The sequence below is a fragment of the Lithobates pipiens genome, unplaced genomic scaffold (genome assembly GCF_037356315.1).
Source record: "Lithobates pipiens isolate NorthernLeopardFrog02 unplaced genomic scaffold, aLitPip1_a1.2 Scaffold_8, whole genome shotgun sequence".
NCBI classification, from domain to species: domain Eukaryota; kingdom Metazoa; phylum Chordata; class Amphibia; order Anura; family Ranidae; genus Lithobates; species Lithobates pipiens.
In genome coordinates, this window is record NW_027507903.1 from 507,892,989 (window position 1) to 507,916,773 (window position 23,785).

Consider the following 23,785-nt stretch of genomic DNA (forward strand, 5'->3'; position numbering starts at 1 on the left):
GTCCCAGATGATTGATAAGAGAGAGGGGAGAGAGGCGATTTCCCTTCCTGCACCAAGGGAAGTGAGGTCAGGAGCCCAGGCGCTGAAGGAGGCAGACTACGAGGGACCCCCTAACAACAGGCATTTAGAGATGAGTAAAAAAAAAATGTTCTCCAAATGTTTTTTTTTTTTTTTTTAACCACTTGCTTACTGGGCACTTAAACACCCTTCCTGACCAGACCAATTTTCAGCTTTTGGTGCTCTCACACTTTGAATGACAATTACTCAGTCATGCAACACTGTACCCAAATGAATTTTGTGTCCTTTTTTTCCCACAAATAGAGCTTTCTTTTGGTGGTATTTGATCACCTCTGGGGTTTTTATTTTTTGCGCTATAAATGAAAAAAGACCGAAAATTTTGAAAAAAAACACATACTGCTACATATCTTTGGTAAAAATAACCCAAATTAGTGGATATTATTTGGTCTTTGTGAAAGTTAGAGAGTCTACAAGCTGTGGTGCGAATCGCACAAAATTGATCACATCTGATGTACTGGTGGCCTATCTCACTTCTTGTGACCCAAACAAGTCAGGAAAGTACAAATACCCCCCAAATGACCCCTTTTTGGAAAGTAGACATTCCAAGGTATTTACTAAGATGCATGGTGAGGTTTTTGATGTTGTCATCTTTTTCCCACAATTCTTTGCAAAATGAAGATTTTTTTTTTTCTCACAACATTTTCAATGTAATAGGTTATTTCTCTCACATGGCATCTGTATACCACAAATGACACCCCAAAATACGTTCTGCTACTCCTTCTGAGTATTACGATACCAAATGTGTGAGACTTTTACACAGCCTGGCCACATACAGAGGCCCAATATTGAAATAGCACCATCAGGCGTTCTAGGAGCATAAATTACACATTTCATTTCTCAACCACCTATTACAGTTTTGAAGGCCCTGGAGCACCAGGACAATGGAAATGCCCACAAAGTGACCCCATTTTGGAAAGCTAACACCCCAACGTATAATCTATGAGGCATAATGAGTCGTTTGAATGGTTCATTTTTTTTCCAGAAGTTTTGGGAAAATGTGGAAAAAAAATGAAAACGCATTTTTTTTACGCAAAGTTGTCCATTTATAAGATATTTCCAACACATAGCATGTACATAGCAAAAATGACACCCCAAAATACGTTCTACTACTCCTCCTGAGTATAACGATACCAAATGTGTGAGACTTTTACACAGCCTGACCACATACAGAGGCCCAATATTGAAATAGCACCATCAGGCGTTCTAGGAGCATAAATTACACATCTTATTTCTCAACCACCTATTACAGTTTTGAAGGCCCTGGAGCACCAGGACAATGGAAATGCCCACAAAGTGACCCCACGTGGCACTGACGACACGTGGCACTGACAGATGGCACTGGAGGCAGATGGCACTGGAGGCAGATGGGGCTGACAGATGGGGCTGACAGATGGGGCTGGGGCTGGCACTGGGGCTGGCACTGGCAGATGGTGCTGGCTATTTGCTCTGGCTAATTGCTCTGGTAAATGGGGCTGGCAGATGGCACTGCGGCTGGCAGATGGCGCTGGCAGGTGGCGCTGGCAGGTGGCACTGGCAGGTGGCACTGGGGCTGGCGGCACTGGGGCTGACGGATGGCACTGGCGCTGGCAGGTGGCACTGGCAGGTGGCACTGGCAGGTGGCACTGGCAGGTGGCACTGGCACTGGCAGGTGGCACTGGCGCTGGCAGGTGGCACTGGCACGTGGCACTGGGACTGGCGGCACTGGGGCTGGCGGCACTGGGGCTGACGGCACTGGGGCTGATGGATGGCACTGGCGCTGGCAGGGGGCACTGGCGCTGGCAGGTGGCACTGGCGGCACTGGCACTACTGGCAGATGGCACTGGGCTGACAGATGGCACTGGGCTGACAGATGGCACTGGCACTGGGGCTGACAGATGGCACTGGGGCTGACACAGGCACTGGGGCTGACACTGGGGCTGGCACTGGGGCTGGCACTGGGGCTGCACTGGGGCTGACAGATCGCTCTCCCTCCTCACACGCTGTCTCTGTGTGAGGAGGGAGAGACACGGCAATGGGAGATGATCTCATATGTTTACATATGAGATCATCTCCCATTGGCAGGTGCGATCGCGCTGTGAACGGCCGCTTTGATTGGCCGCTCACGGCGATCTGTATTCGCCTGTCTCCGGGAGACACGGCAAATACAATACTTCCGCGATGCGCGCCCCCGGCGGCGCGCATTGCGGAAGTAAACACCAGGCCGTCCAGGGACGGCCAGGCGAAGGAAGCCGCCCGCTCTAAGGCCGTCATTCGGCCACAGGGCGGGTGGGAACTCCACTTTAAAGATTTTTTGGGGAATATTTTTTGCTTTCCTCCGCTATGTGTCTTTCATGTTCTGTCTTAACTGCCCTAATTACACCCTTACATTTTTTGTTGCATTCTTTATAAAGGCTGAATGCTGATGATGATCCCTCAATCTTGTATTTTTTTAAGGCCTTCTCCTTTGCTTTTATATGTATTTTTACATTGGAGTTAAGCCATCCAGGACTTTTGTTCGCTCTTTTTCATTTTTTACCCAATGGGGTGCATTGGCTCTGTGTTCTTTGTTCCTAAGATTTTAACCCAATTTATGCCTTCACGAAGGTTCGTAGTTTACTATCCATATTACAGAAAAATTACTTGGTCATATGCAATAGAGCAAATCAAGTAGGAAGCTGCAAATTCAGACTGAAACAAAATTCTGGACCATCTCCCACTCCTGGTTGCAACAGATTGAGTTGCAATTAGTGCACCACAGTTAACCTATAAGGTAAAACAACACTGCAGCACCTGGGCACAATGGAAAGAAAGAGCCCAAGTCCTAGCCTACCTTACCACTTGTGGTCCCTTAAAGGAAGTCAGCGGGGAGTCAAGGGAGCAAGCCCCTTTGAAATCTTTGCCCTTCTTGGTGGGCTCACTGCAGATGGACCATAGCCCTGTATCTGTATAGCACCCTGCAGCTGCTTAACATGCTGCAGTATGTGCCAAGGTGAGTGCCCCATGCAGAATCCAGTGCCGAGAACAACCTTACAGGCCGGCTCCGAATCTTCATCTAAGTGGGGTCAAGGTATGGTCTCCAAGGCTCAGCCAGGTAGTCAGTGGCAGCTGGTGTTTCTTTTTATTTTGGGGGGTGGCAAACAACCACCCAACCCCCCCAGGTGGCCGGCAGCACCTCCCCCCTTCCCTGCCTACTGTCTGCTGGTCGGTCCAGCACTTACCCCATCTAGGTGGCGGGTTGCGGGTGGCAGGCATCGGGCAGCTGGCAGTGTGCGCCTGCATCCTCTTCTCCATCACGGGTTCTACCATGCGTCTCCCCTCCTCCTTCTAGAAGTCCAATAGGATTGCCTGTCCTTTCAGCCAATCGGGTGATGGGTCTCAAGAATATTAAATCACTATTGTAACACACCTGGGTAGGCTCAGTTTACATTGTCTGTGTCCCGAGCCCACCCTATTTTAAAGCCTATTAGAGCTTTTGGCAAAAACACCCTGCCGCTGGAATTCATGTGTCTGTTGTCCTGCACAGGAGCCAGATGCATGGATGGACGGGCCTTTGCTGCAGGTAGTGCTGATCTGGAAAGGTGCACAAGGAGAAGGATACAACAGTGGGAAATATTGCAGCTAAAAAACTAGATAGATGTTTTGCAGAAAATTCCCAGAAAGAAAAAGAGAATAAAAATACCTCTCTCAGCATAGCTTGATGCATAGCTTGCTCAGCAGAGAGCAAGCTATGCATCACCTAAGAACATTAGCATCAAGTGATACACAGAGATGAAACAAATCATCCTACATATGCACATATGTTCTACCTGTTTATCTGCAGCCATCTATTTTCCACAGCCTCCTAAAGCATTCATTTTGCACAGCAGCTCTAAGCTTTCAGAGTCAGGAGGCACGTATCTGATATTACACACTACACAGCTCTGAGGGAGAGCTGAGTGTAATCTGAGATCTGAGTGGATGGATTGGACACCCACACACAATCTTATAGGGAAACATTATCAGCTGAGTCTGTCAATCACAGGCTATGTGTTGGAGCTCAGACAGCTTAGATAGCAGCAGACAGAAATCACACTTAGTGCTTTGGACTGAGGCAAGTACACAGTATAGAAGGATATACATTTTCCATTATTCATGTCAGAGGTTTACAACCACTTTAAATTAAGCTGCATTCCCATTGGTTCCAGACTGGAATCCTGTTATCTACCATTACAAAAAATACCCAGTTTCAGTAGGAGACTGGGTTTCTGTCCCCAGCACCAAAACTTCTGGCAAGCTTTCAAATAATATATCTATAAATTGTATGTTTTATTTCTAGAAGCCTAACTGTATGTTAGGTTTCAGGCATTTAAAGTAATGCACATCTAAGATAATTCTAGCTGTGTTAAAAAACAGAGGTCAAATATAAATTTAATCAAATGCCGTGTATACAGATGGGATGTATGGTTACCGAGTCAGTGTATAGAGCGGGGGATGTAGTAAATGCTTAGAGGGCAAACATGCCTGCAGTCATTGATAGGATTTAATTGCAGCTGCTCCATAACAGCAATGTGTAATTACCAGATAAGGGGTAATTCACAAAAGTGTTACTGAAAAACAATAGGAAAATCAATGCGTGCTAATCATAAGAATGTTTCTCACGGCTACATGCAAAATTATAAGGATGCAGCAATTATTCTAATGAGTTATATATAGGATAGAGTTCAGTTGTTTCATCGCCATACATTGCTTATTCATTGCTGTATTTAACATTTTACCCGGAGAAGTCAAAGGGCAATACCATTCAGGTGAAAACAATGCCTGCAGCTTGAAAGCTTTACTTTTATTCTCCAAAATGGTTGATAGAAACATTTTGCAAGGCAGATAATGACAAAATAAAAATGCAGCTCATCAATTATAAATATATGGACTTTTAAAGGATAAGTTCACCTTTTTTTTCTAAATTTCAGCTCCCCTATCTACCAATAAAGCAGTATTGTACTTTTTTTTTTTTGCAAAAATATCAAAGCTTCCATTAAATCTACAGACACTTAGGCCGCGTACACACGCGCGGACTGTTGGCCCAACTTTGTCCGTCCAACAGTTTGAGCGAACAGTCCGCTCAAACTTAGCATGGACGGACATGGCCACACACGACGGACGAACAGTTTGCTGAAACCGTGCGCGATGACGTGAACGGCACGTACGACGGGATGAAAAATACGACGTCCTATACACTGCAATGCAACCTTCCGACGTGGAAATCCTTTCTGAGCATGCGCGAGACTTAGTTGGCCGAACAAGCCTACACACGAGCGAACAGTCCGCTGAAACCTTGTTTCAGCGGACAGTTTTTCGGAATTTCCGTAAGACCTTGTTCGGCCAACTGTCCGCTGAAACTGTCCGCTGAAGCCCCACACACGAGCGGACTGTCCGCCCAAACACTGTTCAGCGGACAAGGTTGGGCCAACAGTCCGCGCGTGTGTACGCGGCCTTACTTCACTTGTCCCCATCAATGTTTCCAAACGTATCCATTACTTCTGCCTTACTTCCTGGACAGACTTTAGGTCATAACACAAGAAGGAGTTGACCAGCTGATTTTACTGTTGTGGGTTTAGTAACTCTTTAAATAAGATCTTTCAATAATAATCAATAAAATCTCATTTATAAGTATCGGTATAATTCCAAAAGTTGTTTTCAATATTTTTAAATTTGCAACTGTATAAAATAATACCTGGTGATCTTGCCATGATGGTTCTTGTTCAGGCAAGTTCTGTTATGGGATGACAACTGTCTCCCAATTTTCCTTGGGAGACAGTCTTCTTTCAAGGGGACACTCAACAGGAGGGAGGGGCCAGAAGCAGCAAAGAGGGACCCAAGAATAGGAGGATCGGGACTCATCTGTGCAAAACCACTGCAACGGAGCAGGTAAGTATGACATATTTTTTTATTTTGATAGAAAAAAAAAAACAAGGGCTTTACAATAACTTTAAGGCAACCATGCCGACACACATTCTGCAGTTTTGGCACCCCATTTTCACTGTCAGGAAGTTGGTCCAGATCAATAATGTACAGATGAAGCCTGAGCAAGTGTATGCGGACCAGAAGTGACTATAGCAGACAGAAGGAGATCAGCAGCACCTAATTAATCTTGCCAGCATATGTGTCTTGGTTCTTAGGCCACTCCTGTCCACAGCTCACACTTATGCCCCGTACACATGACCAGATTTCCGACAACAAAACCGTGGATTTTTTTCCGAAGGATGTTGGCTCAAACTTGTCTTGCATACACACAGTCACACAAATGTTGGCCCAAAATTCCAAATGTGAGAACGCAGTGAAGTACAAGACGTAAGACAAGCCGAGAGAAAGGAAGTTCAATAGCCAGTGCGGCTCCTTCTGCTTGATTCTGAGCATGAGTGAACTTTTGTGCGACGGACTTGTGTACACACAATCGGAAATTGCGACAACAAGTTTTGTTGGCGGAAAATTTGAGAACCTTCTGGCCGTAAATTCCGATAGCAAATGTTTGATGGAGCATACACATGGTTGGACCGATCCTGTGTACGGGGCATTAATATGCCCACCTTCCAGACAGCTCAGCCCAGATCATACCAATGTCCGGGATGGCCTGCACAGACCACACCCACTTTCTGGGCCGCTTTGTCCCTAATTGTATGGGAACCACCCACTTGCTCCCCCTGATTCCCTCAGTTAACATCTTTTTGAGTTAACTCAAATAAGGGTAATGCTGTGATCTCGGGAGGCACCTCAGGACAGAGTGTAATGGGACAGAGCACATAAATACGGGACTGTCACTGCAAATCCGGGACAGAAAAAACAAAATGTCATTTGGTAAGGGTGTATATCTCTTTGAACTATCTGAAGTAAAGAAAATAATATAATTTTTAAAGCCCCGATAGTCATTTGTTTTGTATTATTTTGTTATATCAGGCTTTGCAAACTGGTTCAAGAACAACAGCAACAGTTGAAGAAGGTCCAATGCACCACTAACAAAGTAGGTAAAGGGTTCAAAGTAAGTAAAGCAAAAATTCATAGTTGAATGTCTCAAACTGAAAGCAATTTTCTTTTTAAAGGCAAAATTGATGAACGGGTCCCTTTCACTGTGGGAAAGTCTTACCAGACCTAGGAAGCTTAGATCTTTTATAATTAAATTAAGCACCACAGTACAGTAGCAAAAGAGGCATGAAGAACGTATCTCTGCCACATGAAGACATGATCAAACTTAAAATTTTTTCACATAATTGTAATGACAGTTATTTGTTTAAATGACTCACATTTTCATTTAATGTTCAGTGTTTCCTGTTTATCAAATGTCAATGATCTTAAACTAGACTTACTTAAATGTTTGTGAAGTTTTGGTAATATAGCGATTTAAAATTGTATTAGAGATATTAATTTATTGTTAGTGTAGCACTGACATTTTTGCCTACTAATGCAATGTTAATGTGAATACAATGTAAACCTATGGACAATGTTATTCATTAGTATTTGGCACCATCTAGTGACCAAAACTGGAAATGGACTTTAGTTATTTTTCCTTTTCATAGTGTTGGAAAGGTGACAGGAAGTGACTGTGTTTACTTTTGTTATTTGACCTTATCTACCCAGAATGCCAGGTGACCTACCCATGGTCACCCTCTACTAAACTGCATGCTGGGTAGGCTATATAAGGGCCCGCGCGGCCATTTTCTTTCTATTCTGGACACATGACCTGCCTGTGAGGACCTGTGAGGAGGTCTCCAGAGAATTGCAGCCTGCGGAGCAGCAATCTAAAGCCAGAGGAGGACTTCATACCACAGCGTGCTGGGACAGCAGTGTGGTCGGATCAGGAAGGATCCAGAGGCACCCTGACGGAGGTAACTGAGAGCTCCTGGTGACCTTGTGAAACAGAACAGCGTGACGGCGTGGCCGCATCAAATAGACTTAGACCAGCGGAGTGGAGCTGACTTATTCTTCAAACCCAGTTTGTTTAGAGGGCTGTTGCCCACAGTTTCTTACACACTTGCATACACCTAGACTTTGACACAGTGTTGCTGGGGCCTGTAGTCCCACGGAGGAGAATCTAATAGGCAGACTGAGTTTAAGCAGGCCTCAAGCCTATCCCACACTTCACTATTTACACTGTGTTATACCAGAGGCAATTACAGGTGTATCACACTACAGGAACAGCTCTAATATTCATCTCACGTTAACCCTTGTTGTTCCACTGTCGGATTATTGTTGGATTACAATTGTTACAACTATTGCTAGCAGAAGAAAGACGATTGAAAACTGCATCCTTTATTGCAAGGCCCGGCACCTTATTAAAGTAGGGGGAGCTCCCTAGGGATTGTGTTGTAATTCATTATTGATCCTGTATTTCTATAGCTACTAGAGTGTGCTGGATGTGGGAAGCTGCCCAGAGTAAGGTGTAGTCGCTCTGAGCACTAGTCCCAATTGGAGACACGTTCTCAGGGATCACTCAAGACAACTGTACATGTGCATGCTATTGTGTGTTCCTACTGTGCTGTCACATTACGTTGGCGTGACAGTGCAAATGCTGTAATTACTATTTTACACTAACCTCAGTAAATATATGTTCTTGGTTAAGTACAACTGGTGTGGAGTGCTGTTCCTTTCCAGGCAGGTGGAGCCATTGGATACCCAGTTAATAAACAATTTGCATATTGCATATTGTGGGTTTAACCTTCACCATTAGCTCCACACTAACTTTGCACCACAGCTGTGTCAAGGGGACTGACTCGAGTCAGTGGGGGTTCACTAGCAGAGTTCAGGCCCAAACAAAATCAGCCGCTCCTTCGTGGGTCAGTGCTACATTAGTTTGTTGGTTCCTTTTAAAAAAAAAGATGTAATGATTAAAAAGAAGAAAAAAATCAATGAACTTTTTAGTGACTTTCTATCCTTGACCCTGCTTGTTGCCAGCTTGTGATTTGCTTTGGGCAAGGCTGTAAAGGGCACACTGTCACCCACATAAGAAATAGTTTAATATTTGCAGACTATTTTAGATGCCTTCTCACATAATGTAATATTTGTTTTAAAGCCCCACTTTAGGCTTGGCACCCGTTTCGATGCCTCTCTTCTTTTTTTTGCACACCCTTCCACAAACATTTTTATAATTTTTTTTACTCATATACATACATTTTCTTACAGATCCAGTCATATCATATAACAGGTCCTCTTCTTCCTTCGGTAATGGGCAGATTCTCACATATTGAGGTAGCACTGTTGTCCGACACATTCTTCTGTCCATGGGGTGGGGGCTTTGAGATTCTGGGTTTACGGGTAGTGTGTTCAACGATGTAGGGCATCATTCAACCTGGAAGATGACTAGTGGCCCGTACACACGATCCAAAAATCGGAGGAAAAATACCGCTTTTGACGCGATTGTACGATAATCAGATGTTAGTACAGAGCTTTTGAGAGCCGATCACGACAATTTATCTGATATTATTCAATGGAACAAGCAGGAAAATGTTCCTCGTATGATACCAGATCATACAATTTTCGTTTAGTTCAGTACAGTTGTCGTCTGAAACTACAATACAAATACATTACAATACATGACATTACTTCCGATTCTTTTTTTCTGTCGTAGGGGAATTTTTGTGACTTTAGTAAATTTCTAGTTGCAGACAGAACTTCTTTTTTATTTAAAGTGGTTGTAAACTTGAGATATAAAATATGAACAAACCATATCCTTCTATAGTGCCAGTTCTGCTGTGTGTCGGTTAAGTGTCAGTTCTGCCTGCTGCCCCCTTCCTCTATCATTTGCATGAGTCACCTCTGACATGTTTCTCCGACACCAAGAGAAAAATGAAGACAGGGGAAGGAGCTCCAGCACACAGCCTGCGATTGACATCCTCATATTTGTTTCTGTGTGCTGTGTGAAGGGGGGGGTGTCCTTTCCCTCCAATCAGCTCTCACTGAGCTCTGCAGAGTGTAACTTCAGATCCTCACTTCGGCATGTAGAGGAACTGATCCCTCCATGTAGCCGGCTGAATCTTAGCTGCTCCTCCTCTCCCTCTCCAGACATTCAGTGGCTGCAGGAGGGAAATGGAAGGCATTGGATCCTCCACATGCTGATCCCGTTCCCTCTTACACTGTCTTGCTGCCCCGAGCCCCTGTGTGCTTACCTGGCCCACCCCCACCTTGCTCCCCCGCAGCACTGCCAAGTTTTCCCCTCCAACCATCTGCCGGCTGCTGTGGGGGATCTCTTAGGATGGAGAGCGGGAAAGGGTCCCTTCCTTGTCTTCATGAATAGAGTCAGTGATCAGTACCCTTTTTTTGTTTTATTCATAGCAGGGGCATATGTTTTGGTTTATGAATGAATGGGAAACACTGTACAGAGCTATTCCCATTCATTCATTCTATGCAGTCTATGAATCTGTCCTCATTCCCTTTCTCTGTCTCCAAAGTGAAACATTAGGGGTCTGTTTAAATATTTCTATTTCACCAAAGGGGGGTTCTAAAAAATATGTAAAATATATCAAAAATAACTATTGTGGTTACTGGTTAACTACCAGTGGTAGAACTATCAGAGTCGCAAAGGTCGCAATTGCGACTGAGCTTTGGCATTCTGCCACTGTGGGGGGACCCCAAGATAGCAGAAAGGTGGCCCACTGTGGGACCATAATATAGGGTCCCATGATGGAGGTAAAGGGCCTCGGTAACAGTGGGAAGGAATCCGGTCGGGGAACAGGGGGGCCCTCGTGGTTTCTTGCACTGGGCCCTGAAGGTTCTAGTTATGCCTCTTATTCAGACCCCGACTTTTTTTAGAACCCTGAAAGTGCAGCAGCTGATTAATACATTTAGAAACACTCTCATTCACATTTACTTTAAACAGGGACACAGACAAACAAATAGCTATTTCTTCAGAATAACAAAAAGTAGGATTCTGCAACAAAGTTTGTTAAAATCCTTGCAATGTACATAGAGCACCTAGAGGAAATAGTTTTCTTCTCAATAAAAGTGGAGTTACTCTTTAAAGCGATTCTAAAGGAACTAAAAAATATTAATAAACATGCCATACTTACCCAATCTTGGCAATGGTTTTGTTCTGCTCCTCCTTTTCTGGGGTCCCACACCAATGCTCCTGCCCCCCCCCCCCCAGTGCCCTCATAGAAAGCTGCTTGTTATAGGGGAACTTGTGCATGTTTGCTCTCAAGCCATGCTCTGAGTGTCCATTGACACACATAGCTTGACCCCACCCCCTGCTCTCTCCTCACTGGCTGTGATTGATAGCAGGCAGAGACAGTGGCTTTCTCTGCTGCCTCCATGGTCAGTGAGGAGGGAGAGAGCAGAGAGAGACGCTACTCACATGCACAGTGCTGGATCAAGATCATGCTCAGGTAAGTTTAAGGGGCAGCTGGGGGGGGGGGGGGGGCTACACACAGAGGATGCATTAAACACTTCCGGACTGGCTCAATCCAATATACCTTGGCAATTTGAAGAGGGATATCATTGTTATGGCAGCAGCTAGCTGCCATAACTCCAGTATCCTCTTTTTCAGTGAGCAATGCAGTTTACGATAAAAGTGGTCTCTGCGAGAGATTCGCGCAAGATCACTTTTATCAGTGGCTCCCGCTGCTCTCTGGTGCCCTCCATTGGTAGCGGCAGAGGCAATCGGGTCTACTTCCTGGCTTTCTATGGAGATGAGTGAGGGGAAGATGGCCCCCCACCTGTTTCCATACCATTCCAGGGCAGAAGCGACATCAAAACGTCACTTCCACCCATAGCTCTTAAAGGGACTTTTAATGACATTTTATTTATTTATTTTATTGAATTTTAGTGTAAATATGAGATCTGAGGTCTTTTCGACCCCAGATCTCATATTTAAGAGGTCCTGTCATGCTTTTTTTCTATTACAAGGGATGTTTACATTCCTTGTAATAGGAATAAAAGTGACACAATTTTTATTAATTTTTTTAAAGAATAATGTAAAAATAAAAAATAAAAGGTAAAATAAATAAGAAAAAAAAAGTTGTTTTTTTAATTCGCCCCATCCCGCCAACCTAGCGTGCAGAGGCGAACACACATGTGAGCAGCGACCGCATATGAAAACGGTGTTCAAATCACACATGTGAGGTATCGCCACAATCAATAGATCGATAGCCCTACACCTTCTCTGTATCTCAAAACATGCAACCTCTAGAATTTTTTAAACATCGCCTATGGAGATTTTTAAGGGTAAAAGTTCGCCATTTCACAAGTGAGCACAATTTTGACATATAGGGTATCAATTTACTCGGCGTAACATTGTCTTTCACAATATAAAAAAAATTGGGCTAACTTTACTGTTGTCTTATCTGTTGATTCAAAAAAGTGTATTTTTTCCAAAAAAAGTGCGCTTATAAGACCGCTGCTCAAATACAGTGTGGCAGAAAATATTGCAAAGACCGCCATTTTATTCTCTAGAATGTAAAAAAAAAAATATATATATATAATGTTTGGGGGTTCTAAGTAATTTTCTAGCAAGAAAAAACGTTTTTAACTTGTAAACACCAAATCTCAGAAAGAGGCTTGGTCCTTAAGTGGATAAGGTAAAAAAAACACTTTAATATTATTTTTATTAATTTATTGTCACACTTTTATCTTTATACTTATGGTTACATATTTATTTATTTTTCTTTATATGTTTGTTTTATGTTGATGGCTGTTCACTGAGACCTGAGTACCTTATTTTGCTTCTTTTATATAACATGTTTTTGAAATGACAAAAATATTCTTGTTCTAACAATGGTTTAGCTAAGATGAACTGAAAATGGGCTTGACATTTAAGAGTGAAGAATGTCTGTCTTTTAACCACTTCAATACAGGGCACTTATACACCCTTCCTGCATAGACCAATTTTCTACTTTTAGTGTTCTCGCACTTTGAATACCAATTACTCAGTCATGCAACACTGTACCCAAACAAAATTGTTATCATTTCTTTCACACAAATAGAGCTTTCTTTTGGTGGTATTTAATCACCTCTGGGTTTTTTATTTTTTGCAACATAATTGAAATTAGAGTGAAAATTTTGAAAAACACTTTTTTTAGTTTCTGTGATACAATTTTGCAAATGAGTAATTTTTGTTCAAAAATTTGGGCCAAAATTTATACTGCTATATATCTTTATATATCTTTTAACCAAAATTACTGTATATTATTTGGTTTGTGTGAAAGTTATACAAGCTATGGTGCAAATCATTGAAAATTGATTCATACCTGATGCACTGACGGCCTTTCTCAATTCTTGAGGCCCTGAAATGTCAGGAAAGTATAAATATCCCCAAATGACCCTTTTTGAGAAGTATACAGTCCAAGGTATTTAGTAAGAGGCATGGCGAGTTTTTTGAAGTTGTAATTTTTTCCCACAATTCTTGGAAAAATGAAGAAATTATTATTATATATTTTTTTTTACACAAAATTGTTCTAATAAGTTATTTCTCACACACAGGATATGCATACTTTCAATTACACCCCAATATATATTCTGCTACTCTTCCTGAGTATGGTGATACCACATGTGTGAGGCTTTTTCACAGCCTAGCCACATAGAGAATACAACATGCAGGGAGAACCATCAGGTTCGAGGAGCATAAATTACACATCTAATTTCTTAACGACCTATCACACGTTTGAAGGCGCTGCAGCACCAGAACAATGGAATTACCCACAAAGTGACCCCATTTTGGAAAGCAAACACTCCAACACATATTCTATGAGGCATAATGAGTCTTTTGAATGGTTCATTTTTTTCCAAAAGTCTTCTAAATACGTGGAAAGAAAATTAAAAACTTTTTTTTTTTTTACGTGGTCAATTTATAAGATATTTCAAATACATAGCATGAACATAGAAAAAATGACACTCCAAAACACATTCTGCTACTTGTCCCGAGTATGATGATACCACATGTGTGAGACTTTTACACAGTCTAGCCACATAGAGAGGTCCAACATGCAGGGAGCACCATCAGGCGTTCTAGGAGCATAAATTACACATAAAATTTCCTAACAACCTATTAAGCCTCTTACACATGATTGGATTTTCTGAAGATAAAACATCAGACTTTTGTCTGAAGGCATGTGACTGGATTTTGTCTTGAATACAAATGGTACAAAACACGAATGTAGTGACGTACCAGACGTACTATGAGCCGAAAAAGAGGAAGTTGAATTGTCAGATGCCACCCTTTGTGCCCCTTCTGCTAATTTCATATTAGTAGAAGTTTGGTGAGTGCTGATTCGTGTTTTTCACTTTGTGATTTTCATTTCATGCTTTTCAGTTGGTTTCTGAACGACCGTTCATTCACCAGACATGTTGTGGAATCGTAAGAGATCATGTGCTATTTATTATTGGCCTTGGAGTTACTGCTCCAGGAACAGGAGGAGGAGGATTTCTTGGACCAAAAATTGGTTGCTTTATTAATCGTGATCAATTATGTCATATGCCTTTGCTGCGGGAGCTCCAGGATAATAATCCAGATGTTTTTTTAAATGATGGACCCCTGCTTTCCCCAACTCTTGGCATTGTTGACCCCCTGTATTAAAAAGCAGGACACATGCATGAGACTTTTATTTTATTTTTGGTTGAATAATGATTTGATTTCATATGTTTTCTGTATTTTTGGATGCATAGAATGCCCTTTTAGGTTAAGTTCTATTGGCAGATAGCATGTCTAATTTTACTTGTTTTCTTTTTTTAATGCACAATGAAAAAATTGTGGAGAATAATACTTGGCTGTGTGTTTTACTGTTGTTGACAGTTTGGGAGTAGGCAGTTACATTTTAAAAAATACAATGTAAAATTAACAATGGACACCAACATAGTTGTATCTTTGATCTTAAAAACTACGGGATAATGGCGTCGTGGTAACTTACACCAAAAAAAAAAATAACAAGCATAATAATATTATTCTTCAGATCACTAGAAAAAAAAGCCTTTAAAAATATGTTTGCAATATCTCCATCAGTATCACCAACAAAGCAGCTTCATCATTACCACATTAAAGATTTAAGAGAATGTGCGCTACATATTAAGATTTCATAATTTGCCAAGTCACGAATGTTAATTCTGCATTACGAATGCTAGTTTACAAGACTGACCGCTTCTGGCTCATCCTTGCTTCCGAGCATGCGTGTTTCTACTTTTGTCTGATGAACTTGTGTACACACGCTCAGAAAATCCGATAACAGACATTTGTCCACAGAAGATTTTAAAACCTGTCATCCAACATTTGTCCATGGAAAATCCGACAACAATTGTCCGATGGATTGTACAAAGGGTCAGATTTTCCCCTAACAGCCTGTCATCACATATTTCCCATCAAAAAAACGATCGTGTGTACGCGGCTTAACACTTTTGAAGCCCTGGAGGACCAGGACAATGGAATTACCCACAAAATGACCCCATTTTGGAAAACAAACACCCCAACGTATATTCTAGGAGGCATAATGAGTCTTTTGAACATGTCATTTTTTTTCAAAAGTTTTTGGAAAACGTAAAGACGTTTTAGGAGCATAAATTACACATTTAGCTTCCTGACTACCTATCACACTTTTGAAGGTCTTGGAGCACTAGGACACCCACGAAATGACCCTATTTTGAAAGGCAAACACCCCATCGTATATTCTATGAGGCATGGGCTGGTGGCAGGTACTCGGATACTCTGATATGCTGGTGACAGGTACTCGGGTACTCTGATGGGCTGATCACAGGAACTTGGGTACTCTTACGGGCTGGTGACAGGTACTCCGGTACTCTGATATGCTGCTGATAGGTACTCGGGTACTCTGATGGACTGGTGACAGGAATTTGGGTATGCTTATGGGCTGGTGACAGGTACTCGAGTCCTCTGATGGGTGGTGACAGGTACTCGGCTACTCTGATGGTCTGGTGACAGATACTCTGGTACTCTGATGGGCTGGTGACAGGTACTTGGGTACTCTGATGGGCTGGTGACAGGTACTCTGATGGGCTGGTGATAGGTACTTAGGTACTCTGATCGGCTGGTGATGTGTACTCTGATGGGCTGGTGACAGGGACTCTGATGGGCTGGTGACAGATACTTAGGTACTCTGATGAGGCTGGTGACAGGTGCTCTGATGGGCTGGTAATATGTACTCTGATGGGCTGATGACAGGTACTGGGGGTCCTCTGATGGGTGGTGACAGGTACTCGTTTACTCTGATGGGCTGGTGACAGGTACACGGGTACTCTGATGGGTTGGTGACAGATACTCGGACACTCTGATGGGCTGGTGACAGATACTTGGGTACTCTGATGGCCTGGTGATGGGTACTCTGATGGACTGGTGACAGGTACTCTGATGGGCTGGTGACAGGTACTCGGGTACTCTAATGGGCTGGTGACAAGTACTCTGATCGGGGATGGGCTGTGTCCGAGGGACACGCCTCATCCCAATTGCTGCATGCGGGCCCCCAGGGGCCCCGTTAGAGTGGGAAGAACCGGAGGATGTCATATGATGGCCACCCGGAGGGAGTAGATGTCCCTGCCGTTGTCATTTTACAATGGCCCGGTATGGAAGTGGTTAAGGGACATCTAGAAATGTTACTTGTGTCTCAGCAGTACCCTGAAAAGCCTTTTGTCTTAAATTTAACCTGAGAAAAAGCAGTGCATTTCCTGAAACAGCTGTATATCTGCAGTGTGAGATCTAAAGCAAAGCGATCTGCTGCCTCTTATCGCTACTCAGGGGATCTGGAGTAAGATTTGGCAATGTCACTTCTGTTCTCCTTGCAGTAACTCTGATGTAAGGAAGTAAAGCCCTGCCTCTACCAAGATGGCTGCTTCCAAGAGACACACGGTAGAACAAGGCCTAAGGCTGACTTTTTTTGGACATGGCTTCATGAGTTTAATTCCTCAATATATATTTAAATGATATGAACATAAGGCATGAGGTCCATTTCTGATGCGCCAGACTCTGGCAGTATTTGTTTAATTTGATCTCACTTGCCTTTATTTGCATTATATTGTCAATACTGTAAATATCTTTCACTCTCTTATATTAACAGGTATCTGAGCATATGTTTAATTTATTTCTTTGGTGACACCTTCAGGAAGATGTGACCTTACATCCTGTATTTGTGGAAGCAGGTCAAGAAATGATGGGAAGGGGTTGTCACCAGAACAGGAAGTCACCGATCTCGACTGTAGGGGCAGGTACAGTTGTACATGAGCTTTTTTTTCCTGCCAGGTATATCCAGGAACGTTGGTCCAATAGAAACCTTGATGCTACATAGTCCAATCCCTGATGAAGGGGGGTTTTTGAAGGAGGACTTTTGACTCTGAAATGCTGTAGCCATCCTTTGCCTTCCTGTTATGATATGGGATAATAATAAAGGATTTTGGACTCATGAGATGGACTCCAAAACGAAAGAAAAAGTTGAAGTAAAGTATTTTTAAAACAATGTACATGCATATCAAATCACACAAAAAACTTTTTTTGACAAATAACTTAATTTGAGGTTTACATATGAGCTTTTTGTGTCTTAATTTAACCATATATGGTCATTTTAACCAATTAGCCTGGCTTTAAATAAAAAGACCTGCTGACACATCAATTGGAAACACTACAGAGCAGTCATGACTTCTGAAGTTGTTTTCTTTCTCGCTCTTTTTTTTTTAACTTCGTGTTAGAGTGGAAACATCTTAAATAAAGAGGCTCCATTCATGAACATGTAATAGCCATGTCAATTCACGTTTTCTGCTAGCCGCATGGAAAAATCAGGCATCACCTTGGAGCCGTAAAGCTCACACAAAATGAGTCTTGTCTCGGAGAGCCTGGGTCGGCACAAGCAGAGCTGAAGAAGATATATATTCCAGAATTGTGTCCTGTATCGGCAGTACAAAATGTTAGTTTGGCTGCTACCGATTTTGTTACTATTTGTGATGTCATAGCAAGAGAAATGGATACATCTCTATGTAGATGATAAATACTTTGAAAATAAAGTTGACTACAATTCCTGGACAGGTTTATTTATTTTTCTTAAATTTTCTCCCAAATGTGCTTTTTCTAACTTGCTTGGGGGGAAAAGTGGTTCACTGCCTCCCAAAGGTTCCAAGTTTCCAAAAGCACATACATCTGTGTAACCTTGAAATACAATGATACCCTATGGAAACAGCTTTAGTTTTGTGGTTGGACTTTACTCCAACAAATCCATCAAGTGCCTTATGCTAGGAGGCTGTGGTACTGGGGGCCCCTCTGTGTTACCAAACACAGAAGACCCCATCAAACCAAGAGAGTATTTGTTTGAGAATTAATAGACTTATTACAGAAAGTTTAGAAGGTGCTTTATCAAGAGCCAGTAAACAATAGACATCAGGATAATTAGTTACAGTCCTGTAAAAGGACCTCATACTGCTGGTGCATGTGGTCAGTGAGTTTCTAAAATGCATTACTTCTCATAACTGGAAAACATTTTAATTTAATATGCCAAATAGTCAGTACAAATGACTTTCTTATTATCCCTGGCTATTGTTTTTTTCACTCTCACTTAAATGGGATCCACTTCACTCAGATTGATACATTCATCCAGAAACTCACATCCCTATAAAGTTTCCTAATGACTGTGGTTATGACACATAAACAACCATGTCAGAATTACAAACCACAGATTTCCAGGCCCTGAGTGACACCATTGAGTTTTAAGATGTTTTTTGTTTTAGGTCTTTTGTACAGAAGACATATGGAGGTATATTATTGACAAAGAACTTATAGTGGGAGGGACCGCTAGCTGCAAGCATGAAAAAAACCTTGTCCGCAGAATGCGCATTGCTTGAAAATGCATACATAGAACCTGCTTCTCAAACCCCCATAAAAACCGTACTTTTATTTGCAAATACAGTGCCTTGCGAAAGTATTCGGCCCCCTTGAACTTTTCAACCCTTTGCCACATTTCAGACTTCAAACATAAAGATATAAAATTTTTATTTTTTGTGAAGAATCAACAACAAGTGGGAGACAATTGTGAAGTGGACCGAAATCTATGGGTTTTGTGAAACTTTTTTAACTAATAAAAAAATGAAAAGTGGGGCGTGTAAAATTATTCGCCCCCCTTGCGTTAATACTTTGTAGAGCCACCTTTTGCTGCGATTACAGCTGCAAGTCGCTTGGGGTATGTCTCTATCAGTTTTGCACATCGAGAGACTGAAATTCTTGCCCATTCTTCCTTGCAAAACAGCTCGAGCTCATTGAGGTTGGATGGAGAGCGTTTGTGAACAGCAGTTTTCAGCTCTTTCCACAGATTCTCGATTGGATTCAGGTCTGGACTTTGACTTGGCCATTCTAACACCTGTATACGTTTATTTGTGAACCATTCCTTTGTAGATTTTGCTGTATGTTTGGGATCATTGTCTTGTTGGAAGATAAATCTCCGTCCCAGTTTCAGGTCTTTTGCAGACTCCAACAGGTTTTCATCCAGAATGGTCCTGTATTTGGCTGCATCCATCTTCCCCTCAATTTTAACCATCTTCCCTGTCCCTGCTGAAGAAAAGCGCCTGATGTTGCCACCACCATGTTTGACAGTGGGGATGGTGTGTTGAGGGTGATGAGCTGTGTTGCTTTTACGCCAAACATATCGTTTTGCATTGTGGGATAAAAATTTGATTTTGGTTTCATCTGACCAGAGCACCTTCTTCTACATGTTTAGTGTGTCTCCCAGGTGGCTTGTGGCAAACTTTAGATGAGACTTTTTATGGATATCTTTGAGAAATGGCTTTCTTCTTGCCACTCTTCCATAAAGGCCAGATTTGTGCAGTGTACGACTGATTGTTTTCCTATGGACAGACTCTGCCACCTCAGCTGTAGTTCTCTGCAGTTCATCCAGAGTGATCATGGGCCTCTTGGCTGCATCTCTGATCAGTCTTTTCCTTGTCTGAGCTGAAAGTTTAGAGGGACGGCCAGGTCTTGGTAGATTTGCAGTGGTCTGATACTCCTTCCATTTCAAAATGATCGCTTGCACAGTGCTCCTTGGGATGTTTAAAGCTTGGGAAATCTTTTTGTATCCAAATCCGGCTTTAAACTTCTCCACAACAGTATTACGGACCTGCCTGGTGTGTTCCTTGGTCTTCATGATGCTCTCTGCGCTTTCAACAGAACCCTGAGACTATCCCAGAGCAGGTGCATATATACAGAGACTTTATTACACACAGGTGGATTCTATTTATCACCATCAGTCAATTAGGACAACATTGGATCATTCAGAGATCCTCGCTGAACTTCTTGAGTGAGTTTGCTGCACTGAAAGTAAAGGGGCGGAATAATTTTGCACGCACCACTTTTCAGTTTTTTATTTGCTAACAAAGTTTAAAATATCCAATAGATTTCGTTCCACTTCACAATTGTGTCCCACTTGTTGGTGATTCTTCCCAAAAAATTTAAATGTTATATCTTTATGTTTGAAGCCTGAAATGTGGCAAAAGGTTGAAAAGTTCAAGGGGGCCGAATACTTTCGCAAGGCACAGTATATGCAGAAGGAACACACCACCACCAAGGCACATTTGCAAGTGAATGGGAGTGCTGGCATTGGGACATTACCGTCAGGAATCAGCAGCAGAGATGGCCAGATCTGAGTGGCCACACTCAGAAAACTGGGATCAGACTGTATATGCTTTAAGTAAAATTTATTTACAGGAAAAAAAATATTCTTCTAAACACAACAAACATGAAAATAAAGTATAAGTGAACCAAAAGCACAGTGACAGAATACCTAACTAATAACTAAACACACATAAACCCAACAACTAATTATATATAATATATACAAAATAGGGAAAACTGAAAAGTAGAGGAAAATTCGAGGTGTAGGGAGCAGATGGGAAGGGGGAAACAAAACTGGGGGCAGACATAAGGTACAAATTAGCAGAATACAGGGTACAGCCAACAGGGCAGGATCAGAAACAGGATAACAGCTAGCATTACCTGGTAGCAAGCAAAACACTGGGGTATGAGGCGCTAAGAGTGGAGGAATTAAATACCCTCCCAGTAGCCAGAATCATATGGAAACTGATTACTGGGATATTCTGCCTACTGGGAGACAACTGCTGGTGGACACTGCAATTATAAACCTCTGACCAGGGACCCACAGTGCCATCAGCAGGTGATCCAGGTCCTGACACTTACTCAAATGATAGCCAAGCTTACCAGGAGATTAGTCAGCCTTACAGGATCTTTTGCCATCTGTGACAGGAGCAACCTTTTACCACTGGCTCACTGGCTGCTATGTCACTATGAATTGCAGAGACACAGAATCTAGTCTTTAGTCTGCTTGTTAAAGGAAGAACAAACATCTGTCCTACTGTCTAAAAGCAAGGGTGGTGACCTGAGAAGTAATAGAGTGATTCTCCTGGCCAGGGCCGCTGATAGAAATCATGGGGCCCCGTACAGCCTATCTGACGGGGCCCCCTTTAGCTCCACCCTGGCCCCGCCCCTGGTCCCTCCTTTAGCCCCACCCCTGGCCCCACCCATTACCCCTCCCCAGACCCCGCCTTGAAACAAAGTGTAGGTTTGTCTACAAGTGATATTTGTTTTTCTCCAGTCAGTTATAGTTTTGATTATCCAAAAGAAATACTGTTTTCAGATGAGAACATACCTCTTTAATATCTATATGTTATACAAACCATTAATGAATAAATAAAATGGTATTTTGGAGAGTATTGGCAGGGTAAGTATTGCAGAGTATTGGCAGGGTAAGTATTGCAGAGTATTGGCAGGGTAAGTATTGCAGAGTATTGCCAGGGTATTGGCGGGGTATGTATTGCAGAGTATTGGCGGGGTATGTATTGCAGAGTATTGGCAGGGTAAGTATTGCAGAGTATTGCCAGGGTATTGGCGGGGTATGTATTGCAGAGTATTGGCGGGGTATGTATTGCAGAGTATTGGCGGGGTATGTATTGCAGAGTATTGGCGGGGTAAGTATTGCAGAGTATTGGCGGGGTAAGTATTGCAGAGTATTGGCAGGGTAAGTATTGCAGAGTATTGGCGGGGTATTGGCGGGTATGTATTGCAGAGTATTGGCGGGGTATGTATTGCAGAGTATTGGCGGGGTATGTATTGCAGAGTATTGGCGGGGTATGTATTGCAGAGTATTGGCGGGGTATGTATTGCAGAGTATTGGCGGGGTAAGTATTGCAGAGTATTGGCGGGGTAAGTATTGCAGAGTATTGGCAGGGTAAGTATTGCAGAGTATTGGCAGGGTAAGTATTGCAGGGTATTGGCAGAGTAAGTATTGCAGAGCATTGGCAGAGTATTGGCAGGGTAAGTATTGCAGAGTATTGGCAGGGTAGGTATAAAGTATTGCAGAGTATTGGCAGAGTATGTATTGCAGAGTATTGGCAGGGTATGTATTGCAGAGTATTGGCAGGGTAAGTATTGCAGAGTATTGCCAGGGTATTGGTGGGGTATGTATTGCAGAATATTGGCGGGGTATGTACTGCAGAGTATTGGCAGGGTAAGTATTGCAGAGTATTGCCAGGGTATTGGCGCGGTATGTATTGCAGAGTATTGGCGGGGTATGTATTGCAGAGTATTGGCGGGGTAAGTATTGCAGAGTATTGGCGGGGTAAGTATTGCAGAGTATTGGCGGGGTAAGTATTGCAGAGTATTGGCAGGGTAAGTATTGCAGAGTATTGGCAGGGTAAGTATTGCAGAGTATTGCCAGGGTATTGGCGGGGTATGTATTGCAGAGTATTGGCGGGGTATGTATTGCAGAGTATTGGCAGGGTAAGTATTGCAGAGTATTGCCAGGGTATTGGCGGGGTATGTATTGCAGAGTATTGGCGGGGTATGTATTGCAGAGTATTGGCAGGGTAAGTATTGCAGAGTATTGCCAGGGTATTGGCGGGGTATTGGCGGGGTATGTATTGCAGAGTATTGGCGGGGTATGTATTGTAGAGTATTGGCGGGGTAAGTATTGCAGAGTATTGGCGGGGTATGTATTGCAGAGTATTGGCAGGGTAAGTATTGCAGAGTATTGGCAGGGTAAGTATTGCAGGGTATTGGCAGAGTAAGTATTGCAGAGCATTGGCAGAGTATTGGCAGGGTAAGTATTGCAGAGTATTGGCAGGGTAGGTATAAAGTATTGCAGAGTATTGGCAGAGTATGTATTGCAGAGTATTGGCAGGGTATGTATTGGCAGGGTATGTATTGCAGAGTATGTATTGCAGAGTATTGCAGAGTATGTATTGCAGAGTATGTATTGCAGAGTATATATTGCAGAGTATGTATTGCAGAGTATGTATTGCAGAGTATGTATTGCAGAGTATGTATTGCAGAGTATATATTGCAGAGTATATATTGCAGAGTATTGCAGAGTATGTATTGCAGAGTATGTATTGCAGAGTATTGCAGAGTATGTATTGCAGAGTATTTGCAGAGTAGTAGTAGATGTTGAACTTCAAGCATACACCTCACCTGTGTAATTGTTAGCTCCAGCAGGGCAGCAGAGATCACTTCCTCCCTCTTCTTGAGTGTCCACAATAGCTCGATCGCCGGCCCCTGCACTCTGTGCTCCTCTCACTCTGCTACTTCTTCTCACGCGGAGAGAGAGAGAGGAATATCACTCCGCAACACCATAGGGTATGCTGGCCTGGACTTGTGCTGTGTGCGGAGCAGGAGGAGCGGGCGCAGAAGGCGTATTCTTCCGCGCCCGAAATACAACAAATAGTCCCTCCCCTGCAGCCTCATACAGCACAGACTAATCACATCTAATAAAAAAAAAAACCTTAC

The 23,785-nt window shown here is 42.7% G+C and overlaps 1 long non-coding RNA gene across 1 annotated transcript in view; it reads left to right on the plus strand.

Annotated features, from left to right (window-relative positions):
• Positions 1-7,574, plus strand: part of LOC143960593 (uncharacterized) — a 94,469-nt gene extending 86,895 nt beyond the window's left edge. Inside the window, exons 2-3 of the long non-coding RNA XR_013270350.1 lie at positions 6,988-7,051; positions 7,131-7,574. This is a non-coding gene — a long non-coding RNA (uncharacterized LOC143960593). The remainder of the gene's footprint in view (positions 1-6,987; positions 7,052-7,130) is intronic.
• Positions 7,575-23,785: the final 16,211 nt, after the last annotated feature.